This window comes from Ursus arctos, unplaced genomic scaffold (assembly GCF_023065955.2).
Source record: "Ursus arctos isolate Adak ecotype North America unplaced genomic scaffold, UrsArc2.0 scaffold_7, whole genome shotgun sequence".
In the NCBI taxonomy this organism is placed as follows: domain Eukaryota; kingdom Metazoa; phylum Chordata; class Mammalia; order Carnivora; family Ursidae; genus Ursus; species Ursus arctos.
Window position 1 is genome coordinate 32,252,879 of NW_026623089.1, and position 10,712 is coordinate 32,263,590.

The window sequence follows — 10,712 nt, forward strand, 5'->3', positions numbered from 1 at the left end:
GCTTCCAAGAGTTGCCTGTATTCCTTGGCTCATGGCCTCCATCTTTGCTTCTGCTGTGGCATGTCCTTCTCTGATGTCCAGTCTCCCTCTTCTAAGGATCCTTGTGATGATCTTCGATCACCCCCGATAATCCAGGATAATCCTCTCATCCCAAAATCCTTTTTTTTTTAAAGATTTTTATTTATTTATTTGAGAAAGAGAGAGAACTCAAGCAGGGGGAGTGGGAGAGGGAGAAGCAGACTCCTCACTGAGCAGGGAGCCCGATGCGGGGCTTGATCCCAGGACCCTGGGAACGTGACCTGAGCCAAAGGCAGCCGTTTAACCGACTGAGCACCCAGATGCCCCCCATCTCAACATTCTTAACTTAATCACATCCACAGAATCCTTGTTGCCATATAAGATAACATATTTACAGGTTCTGGGGGTTTGGATGCAGATGTTTTTGGGGGCCCATTATTCAGGCAGATCTTAACCAGAGAAAATTAGTCTCAGGGCTTCACCTTGTAAAATACCAAGTTCTTTTCCAATATGATCTCGTGGTAGCTGTCCTGACTTATCTTTGTTCTCCCCTTAGCTATGATATTATCATATAATAACACAATATGCCAAGGACTGTTTTATGTACATCATACATTTTAACTCATTTAGTGTAGGTACAGGAAGACTAAGTAAATTAAGTAGCAGAATCAGGATTTGAACCAACGCAATTGCTCCCTAGAGTTAGTGATTATGCTGTCTTGATCTTCAATGACCCACCATCCTCCTGAGCACCCTGGTGCTGAATGTGGCATCTCACTTGAGCCATTTGACATCTCATGACATCTTTCTCAGGCTCCCACAAGGATACATCAACATGGCCTCTGCTTTGGGCCACGTGCATCCTCAGGCAGGCCAGGAGCCTCCGTTAGCCCCTGAGCAGTTTCAGGTCAACAACCAAATGAAATCTCTGACTCCTCAAAGCTAAGGACCAACTCTTGATGATGGTAACTCCAGAGGGGATCAGTCTTTGAGATCCAACCAGATACATTCCTGCAGCCTTTACTACAGTATTTAAAAGTATTACTTTTAGAATTGGGAATGTGACTCATGCTTCTATTTTTTATTGAGTACATGGAAGCAACAGTTAATGCAATTTGGTCTGAGCTCTGAGCATAATTCCACTGTTGGAGGAGCAGTCATGCTCAGATTTATTAGAGACTGGAGGCTCTGCCATAGTTCATTAAAGTTTTTCATTTTTCAGCTATATTAAGCTACATGCATTCTGGTAAGTCAGACAACACAGAGTTGTTGCTTGGATTAGAAATTTTCCTTCGCCCAGGAATTCCTAATCTGAGACCATGGACACTTGAAGTAGTCTGTGGATGCCCCTGTTGGTCACAGATGGGTTTCTGAGGGTCAAGAGCCACCAGGAAACCGGTAATGAAACTCAGTTATGTGCTGCAAAGATGTCAGGCATTCCTTTCTCACAATCTCTGGTGGCTGGAGCCACCATTGTCTTTCACCTGCACATCTGTCAGCAGCCTCCTCTCTGGTCTGCTTCTGCTCTTGCCTCCTACCATCTATTTTCCTTACCACAGCCAGAATAATTCTTCTTTCAAAGTGTGAGTCAGTCCCAATCACATCACTCTTCTACTTGCAACTTTCCAGTGTCTCCCATCTCACTCAGAAGTCTTTCCTCAGCCCACAAGGCTCTACATGACCTGGTCTCCTGACATCTCTCTCACCTCTTCCCTTCCATTTTCCTTCTTCATCATACTTAGCTTCTGGCTGTTTTGAACATGCTGAGCATTATTCTACTTCAGGGAAGGCGAGCAGGGGCTAAATAAGGAGATATAGACTCATGGCTAAGATGCTGCCTAGACTTAGACAACCGTGGCCCAAATTCTGCTCTCCTCTTAGTTCCTCTACCTGCAACTCGGCTTCGTTATCTATAAAATGCAGATAATAATAGTATTCACTTCCTAACATGGCAATGAGAATTAAATGAGCTGGTAATTAAATGTCAGGAAGAGAGCCTGGTATGTAGGAGGTACTTGATAAACATTAGCATTATTCATTGAATGAGCCAGTGCATATGCATGGCATAATTCTGGACAGTTCTCCCCAACCCCTACTTCAGAATATTAGAATCCAGTTAGTTAATTCAACACTCTTGTCACCAAAGCCTTGTGTTTGTAGACTGTAAGTATCGTGAGGGAGTCAGATGGCCAGGACTTCTCAGTGATATGACCTGGCTTAAGTGAGTGTTTCGCTAGCATCAAATCACTTTGATTGATTAGTCAAGCTGGGACCTTCCTTCAACCCTGGCCCCTACTGTAGCTTCTGCAACTGCTTTCTCAGGGACAAAGAAGGCTTCACCCTCTATCTTCCCTCCCCTGCTGACCACTTGGTTATCAGGAAAATATGAAATCTGCAGGGCAAGAAGATTGAAGGGGAAGTTCAAAGTATAGCTACTGTTATTAATCTACCTGTGGGTGTGGGTATGTACAGGCCAGGATAGGTCAGTCTGTGAATTCCTAAAAATGAGAGGCCAAATGTCATGCAGGTGAATTTCTCTGCAAAAGTTTTCCAGCTTTTTTCGGATTCTCAAAATGATCCAGACCCAATAGCGTTTCAGAACTGTTGGATTGATATCCCAGAACCTCAGGTTCTCACCTTTAAAATGGGATAATAATCAGAGAGTGGGAGAATGAAATTAGATTGCGTATGTAGACCCCTAGTACACTTCCTAGCAAGTGGTAAGTTCTTGACTAATTAATATGGCCAAGAGTTAAGCTTAGGCCTCAAAACATCAACATAACTCTGTCTGAAAATATCTGAAAAATAGGCAGTCTAAAGTTTACCTCAAAGATATAAATAAATAAAATAAATAAGTAAAACACAAAATATGCACAAGTTTATCCATCATAAAATTATCTGTAATTCTCAAATTTAAAATATTGAAAAAATCATGGAACTTTACATCAAGAACTAGGGATGTACTGTATGGTGACTAACATAATAAAAAATTATTATGAAAAAATAAATAAATAATAAAAAATAAAATAAAATATTGAAAAAATCTAAGTCCTATTTAGGAGGCTGGTTGAATAAATTATGGCACATTCATATAATAGAGTACCATGTGGACATAATATTGTTAAATATTTCTATTAACAAGTGTCAAGTGATTTCTGGGATGTATTAAGTTAAAAAAAACAAGGTATTTTTCAAAAAATTGTGCTGAAACAATTGGATATCCATATGCAAATAAAAGAACCTCAATTCATACCTTATACCATATAAAAAATGAACTCAATATGGATCACAGATCTAAATTCAAAACCTAAAATATAAAACTTACTGGAGAAAATGTTTGTGACTTTGGATTAGGCAAAGATTTTTTTTAGACACAGCACTTAACACTTGATCCATATAAGAAAAAACTGATAACTAGACTTCAATGAAATTAAGAAATTCTGCTCTTCAAAAGACACTGTGAGGGAATGAAAAGAAAAGCTGTTAAGGAGGGCACGTACCACATGGTGCACTGGGTGTCATACGCAAACAATGAATCATGGAACTTTACATCAAAAACTAGGGATGTACTGTATGGTGACTAACATAACATAATAAAAAATTATTATTAAAAAAAAGAAAAGCTGAAGACTGGGAGAAAATTTGGATATTATATATCTGATAAAGGATTTGAATCCAGAATATATAAAGAACTCTGAAAACACTATAATGAGAGAACAAAGAACCCAATTTTAAAAATGGGTAAAAGATTTGTATGGAGACTTCTCCAAAGGAGATATATGAGTGGCAAATTATTGCATGAATATCATTAGTTATGTTAGTTAATTAAAGTTGCAATGAAATACCAATACTTATCTAATAGAAATGGCTAAAGTTAAAAAGATTGATAATACAAGTGTTGTAGTTTATTGGTAAATATATGAAACAGTTGAAATTCGTACATTACTGGTAAGAATGAAAAATGATATATAAACTCTGGCAGTTTCTTTTTTTTTTAAGATTTATTTATTTATCAAAGAAGGACTGTTCTCAGAAGTCAATCCTCAATGTAAGAGCTAATCAGACCTCTCCTTGATCATGTTTGCTTGTCACCTGGCCAAATCCCATGTCAATGTGAGGGAAGACTAGACAGGACACAACACCAGATGTTTTAGTTCATTGAGGGCCACCAATAGAACAGCCTATCATATTCTGTGTATAGTTTTCACCTTTGAACCACATAAATGTTCTATATTTTCAAAAATAAAATTAAATAAAAATGGTGAAAAAAGCAAACTATAAAATTGAATATAAGCAGATACCAAATTGATATAACACCCACACATAAAAATAAATTAATCCAAGAAAATTTTGAGTGTGATATTCTAATAGTATATCCCTATGGGATATAGTCAAAGGACAAACCAACAAAAAAATCTTCAAGAAAATCTTAAATTTTACTTTGTAGGTTTTATTTTGGTAGTGATATTGACATAGTAATTTGGAAACTGTTTTTTCTTTATTGTATAATAGAGTAATATATTGATGTATTTGGGGACCAGGATTTTCACTATGGTAGAAGAAAAATACAAATGTGAAGTAAGGGAAGATGAGGAAGAATCTTGTGATGATATGTTTGAATTGGAGGTTATCAATGTGAAATCATGATTTCAAATAGATACGCACACATACAAATACAACATGTCAGCCTTTCCACACACAGGGCCTAGAAACAGTGAAACCCCAGTAGCAATGAGCATAACTACCCAGATCTTGGCTACTACATATTACATTTCCTCCTAAAAGGAACCAGGTTTCCTTAGAGAAATTACTTATTCCAGGTCTGGGGCAATGAAAGCACAAGATGAGCCTATAATGTCTTTTTGTGCCAAAATGCAAATAAGTACAGAAAGACCAGTAGGGACATGTCAAAAAGACACAGGAGTTAGCTTGAGAAGCTCTTATTGAATCATATTTGGGACAATTTGAGCTTCAAAAACAGTAGCAATACAATGGATTTTAACACTGTATTGAAAAAAGAACCTATGAGTTCCCGTTAGTATTTTAAAAGAGAGTTGTAGCTCATTTATAATAAGAATATCAGCTAATATGTAAAAAGGAAGAAGAATTGAATTAGAAATCGTTTGTAGCCACCAATGTAGTAACTAATTAGGAAGCATTGTCAATGGATCCCAAATGCTCTGGGTGAAATGCTGGAGAACATGATATTCATACAGTCTCTGAGTATCAGAGGGAGGGAAAGGTGCTTTTACAACAGACAGTACAGTGATGAAAGTTAGCATGAGCAATAATTGTATGACCTGATATAATGTGCTTTCTGATGGGATGCAATGGGAAGTACACGTGCCTCATCACATGTATAGTATTCTTGACAGCAATGTTTGACCTGAATTTAGTCATGAAGAATACAACGTGGCGAATCCAGAGTGTGGGATATACTACAAAACAGTTGGTCAGGACTATTAAAAAAAAAAAAAAAGTCAATCTCTGAAAGAGTTAAAAATATGGCAGGGCACTTTCCTCGACCAAAAGAAAGCTAACAGATGTGACAGACAAATGAAATGAGCGAAACTTGATTGAATCCTGGACTTTAAAAAACAGCTTTAAAAGGCATTTTGTGGGGTGCCTGGGTGGCTCAGTTGGTTAAACATCCGACTCTTGATTTCAGCCGAGGTCTTGATCTCAGGGTTGTGAGTTCAAGCCCCACATTGGGTTCTGTGCTGGGCATGGAGCCTACTGAAAGAAAGAAAGAAAGAAAGAAAGAAAGAAAGAAAGAAAGAAAGAAAGAAAGAAAGAGAAAGAAAGAAAAAGAAAGAAAAAGAAAGAAAAAGAAAGAAAGAGAAAGAAAGAAAAAGAAAGAAAGAAAGAAAGAAAGAAAGAAAGAGAAAGAAAGAAAGAGAAAGAAAGAAAGAAAAAGAAAGAAAGAAAGGCATTTTGTAATTATTGGGGGAAATTTGCTTCTATACTATACATTAGACACTGACTTGTATCACAGTCAAATTTCCTGTGAATGATAATGGCATTTCAGTTATGTAGGAGAAACAGGATGGAATATTTAGGAACAGAATATCAATGATGTCTACAGCTTTCAAATGGTTCAGCAAAAAAATTGTGTGTGTGTGTGCGTGTGTTGAGAAAGAAGGAGAAAAAGCAAATGTGGCAAAATATTGACAATAGGTCAATAGAGGTAAAGGGAATATGAGGCTCTTACACAATTATTTCAACCTCTGTAAGTTTAAAATTTTTCAAAATAAAAATTGGGTAAAATAGCAATAGAAAAATAAACAGCTCAAGAAAAACAAATACCAGGGGCGCCTGGGTGGCACAGCAGTTAAGCATCTGCCTTCGGCTCAGGGCGTGATCCTGGCGATCTGGGATCGAGCCCCACATCAGGCTCTTCTGCTATGAGCCTGCTTCTTCCTCTCCCACTCCCCCTGCTTGTGTTCCCTCTCTCGCTGGTTGTCTCTATCTCTGTCGAATAAATAAATAAAATCTTTAAAAAAAAAAAAGAAAAACAAATACTATTTTATGCCTATTAAACCAGTCCCTCCCACTTCACTGTGCTTTGTTTTTTAAAATAATATCCAGTACTGCCAAGGTTATGGGAAGCTATAGTCGAACTGCCAGTGGCATGACCATAGGCTCAGCCTATGCGGACTAGAACGGAGCAGTGCTTACTAAGCACTGAAGTACATTTTTACTGGATTAGGCAGTCATTGGCCTGACGATTCAGTTCCAGAAATTAGGTTGACAAAAGTAAAATGCTAGTCCTGAAAATTGGAAATGGAAACGACTTTAATGTCTAACAATAAGGGTTAGTTTTAGGAAATTATGCTCTGCCACTAGATGAAATATTATGTAAGTATTAAACATCGATTTTAAGACTTCCTAAAATGAAAACCAAATGATTATGGTTAGCCTTTAGTTCTTTCAAAAAAAAAAAAGGAATACAAAGCAGTTGTGATTCCAACTTTGAAAAAAAAAAAAGCATGAATGCGTATGAACCAAGACCAACAGGTAGTACACAAACATTAAATTTATTTTATTATGGATGAATTTTTTTTCTTTAAAGTCATTTAAAACTGTTGCAGTTTGTGCAATAAAGAAAAAAAATCTCCAAAAAGTTAAATTTATTTCTATAAAAACTTTCATGGGATGGTAAATAAAGGGCCCATACTGTTGTGTACCCTGTGGGTATTCTAAACATCAAGTGACAAATTAGTCAACCTTGCAAAAACTATGTATGGAAGGGTATGGACTAGAAGGAAAGGAGAAAACTCAGAACTATGTCCCAATGTGGTAGAATCCTGAATGTTATTATTTCTCTTGATATTGTTATTTTATCAGTACATAAAAAAGTGATTTAAATGAGAAACAAAGAATGAAACTCATAGTTACCAGTCATTCAGCGCTTGCTTTACGTATTTTATCTCTTAAGCTATAGACGCACTCTTTAATGTAGGTGCTTTAAAGTAGGTTGGCTCTGGGGGTTGCTTTTCTCTTATCTCTCAACTGGCTGGCTTCCATCCCTTCATTAGGAGACCCCCCCCCCATTGTTTTGTTTCCAGCTTCCTTTCTCTCTCCACTGATAATAACATTTCCAGTCTTGCTTTGGAGAAATCATGCCTCTTTCTGTGTTAGCTACATGCTTTTCTTGGTGGAGCTAATTCCATACAATGCTCCTTAACCAATCATATATGTGGAAGTGACTTTCTGGGACTTCCAAGACAAACTCATTAGAAACCTTCCAGCTTTTGCCTGGTTCTCTTGGAATACTTGCTCTTGGAGCTCTGAGCTGCCATGTGTGAAGTCCAGCTATCCTGCTAGAAAGATCATGTAGAGAGTCCCTGAGACTATATGATGAGAAAGAAGGGCCTAACCTTCCAACTATCCCCACTAGGGTGCCAGGCATATGAGTAAAGCCATCATGGACTCTCCAGACCAATCCAGTTATAAGTAGAATACCATCTAGTGATTGTATTAGATGACACAGGAAGCTGAAAAATCACCCAGCAGAGACCTCCCCATGCTTCAGACTCTTCCAATGATTGTAGAGCTGCTGCGGTTAGTGTTTATTGGTTGGTTAGTTGGTTGGTTGGTCGGTCGTGAGCAACAGAATCCAGCTTTGGCTAACTTATGACATGTTATTAGTTTCCTCTTGCTGCTGTAACAGCTGACTTGGGGCTTAAAACAACACAATTTTATTATCTTATAGTTCTGAAGGTCAGACATCCAAAATAGGTCTCATTGGGCTAAAAATAAGGTGTTGGGAGTGCTGCATCCTTTCTCAAGGCTCTAGGGATTCTAGAGGCTGCCTACCTTCCTTTGCTCATGGCTCCTTCCTTCATCTTCAGAGCCAGCCATGCCGCATCTTCAGATCTCACTGACTCTGCTCCATTATCACATCGATGCTCTGGCCTACCCAAAGAATCCAAGACTACTTCCCAATTGTTAAAATCCTTAATTTAATCACATCTGCAAAGTCCCTTTTAGTATATAAGGTTCATTAGGTTCCAGGGATTAGAACTTGGATATATTTACTTGGATGACTATTATTCCTCCTACCATATGCCATAGAGGAATATTTTGGAAGGACACTCATTATCTCACAAGAATCAAGGAGAATTTGAACCACCGAGGTTTAGGGAGGGCAGGAGCCTTGTCATCTTTAAGGACTTGAGCACTGGTAATTAATAACAGCATTAATAAACAATCACACTTAAAAAGCTCTTACTATGTATCAGGCACTACCCTAAGAATTCCATGTGTATTAACTCTCTTAATCCTGGTATCAGTTGTATGTGGTAGACACTATTATCTGCTTCATTTTATATATGGGGAAACTGAGGCAGAAAGACCTTCTCACTAGTGCCAGTGATATGAAGAAGCTCCAGAGGCTTCCTGGCCTCTGTCTTTTAGTTCACAATTCTAAATTCCTAGGACAGATCAGCCAGCTTGGGTTAGGAGACTACCCTGGACTATGGCTGCTGAGAGGGTCTGATGGCCCTGGCATAGCCATTGGGTGCCACTCTCAGAGAAAGGATTTGTATGAGCTGTACAGCCGTCTCCAAAAGTGTCCGTGGAAGAGTAAAGATGCTCCTGAGACCTTTGGTAATAAAGAAAAATATGTATGGATAACCCAAGTTAAATTTGACACGTATAGTCATCTGTGGAAATCCGTAGACAAATAATGTTTTCACTACCTTCAATACTACATGATTTGATTTAGCAATTGGCCAATTAGTGAGTAAGAAATTGGGGCTTAAATGTTACTTTAAAACTGACAGAATGATTTATTATTCCATTGTAAATTGAGCAACAGTTTCCAAATATTGGAGAACAGAACTTTCTGTGGTCAAAAAGTTTGGGAAATGTGATATCTCCCTCAGAGATTTACATCTCATGTTAGTATATTAAAGACTAACTCAAAAAAACCTGTTTTACTCTGTTCATTGGTTAAACCAACAAACCTATTTTCTTAGCACAACTATTAACACATCCTCCCCTGCAATATTTTCATCTTAACGCCAATTTGGGTAGCTCCAGGTAGTACACATATAAACCAAAATATTTATGGAATTTCACCTTTTCTTATCCTGGCTGCTGAAATTTAAGTTCAAACACAATTTTTCTTCCTTGGCTAATATCATACTGATTTTTAAATGTGCAGAGCAGTAATTCTCAAGGCGTGGTCCTGGGGCCAGCAGCATTAGCAGGACTGGGGAACTTGTTAAAAATGCAGATTCTACAGCTCCACCTCAGACCTACTGAACTGAAAACTCTAGGGCGGGGCCCAGCAATATGTATTTTAATAAGCTCCCCAGGTGCTTCTGATGTAGACTAAGGGGAGAGCTGCTGCAGAGACTCTACAGTGGCCATGCTGGAAAATACTGAACTTAAACAATCCCCTTAAAGGCCTTGAATCCTGAATCGAAACAGTTGGCTGAGAGTGACCAGCCATCCTGGTTTGCCTGAGACTAATACATTTTCTAGGATGCAGAACTTTCAGCTAAAACTGGGCAGTCTCAGACAAGCTAGTACGGCTGATCACCCTCTTCCAGTCTGTATCTCCCGTTCTACAGAAGAGGAACAGAGGTTAAAGGACTCACCTGGTGTCCTATAGCTGGGACATTGTAGAGGGAGACCCATATGTAGAAAGTGTAGTTGAGAGACTGGGTTTTTATCATCATGCTACGCTGCCTACTCCTACATGGGTCAGAACCGCAGCTACTCCCTGTTCTATGGCGTAGTGGTGGTCCGCTGGAGCTGGCTTTTCAGAGCCCAGACCCTGAGTCTGCCTCCATCCAAGGGATATATGTTCTTGGGGTTGAAAATTCTTGGGGTTGAAAAGAAGTTCCATTCACAGAGATCAGGAAAAAAACAACCTCTCTTTCATCTCCTACCGATTATAATATAGTATAGTGTAGTATACTCTAGTATAGTGATGATGGCCTTACTTTGAATTCTAGCTGCACTTATTAGCCTTGTGACCTTGGGCAAACTCCATCCTCTACACCTCAGTTTCCTTATTTATAGAATGGGGATAAAAATGGTACCAAAGGATTAGGTGTGTGAATGTACATGAAGCCCTAGCCATAATGCTTGGCACACAGTGAGCAGTCAATATGTGTAAACAGAAATAATGAGGGAGATCATTCTTGTCCTTTCCATTCACACCTTGGTACCCATCCCCC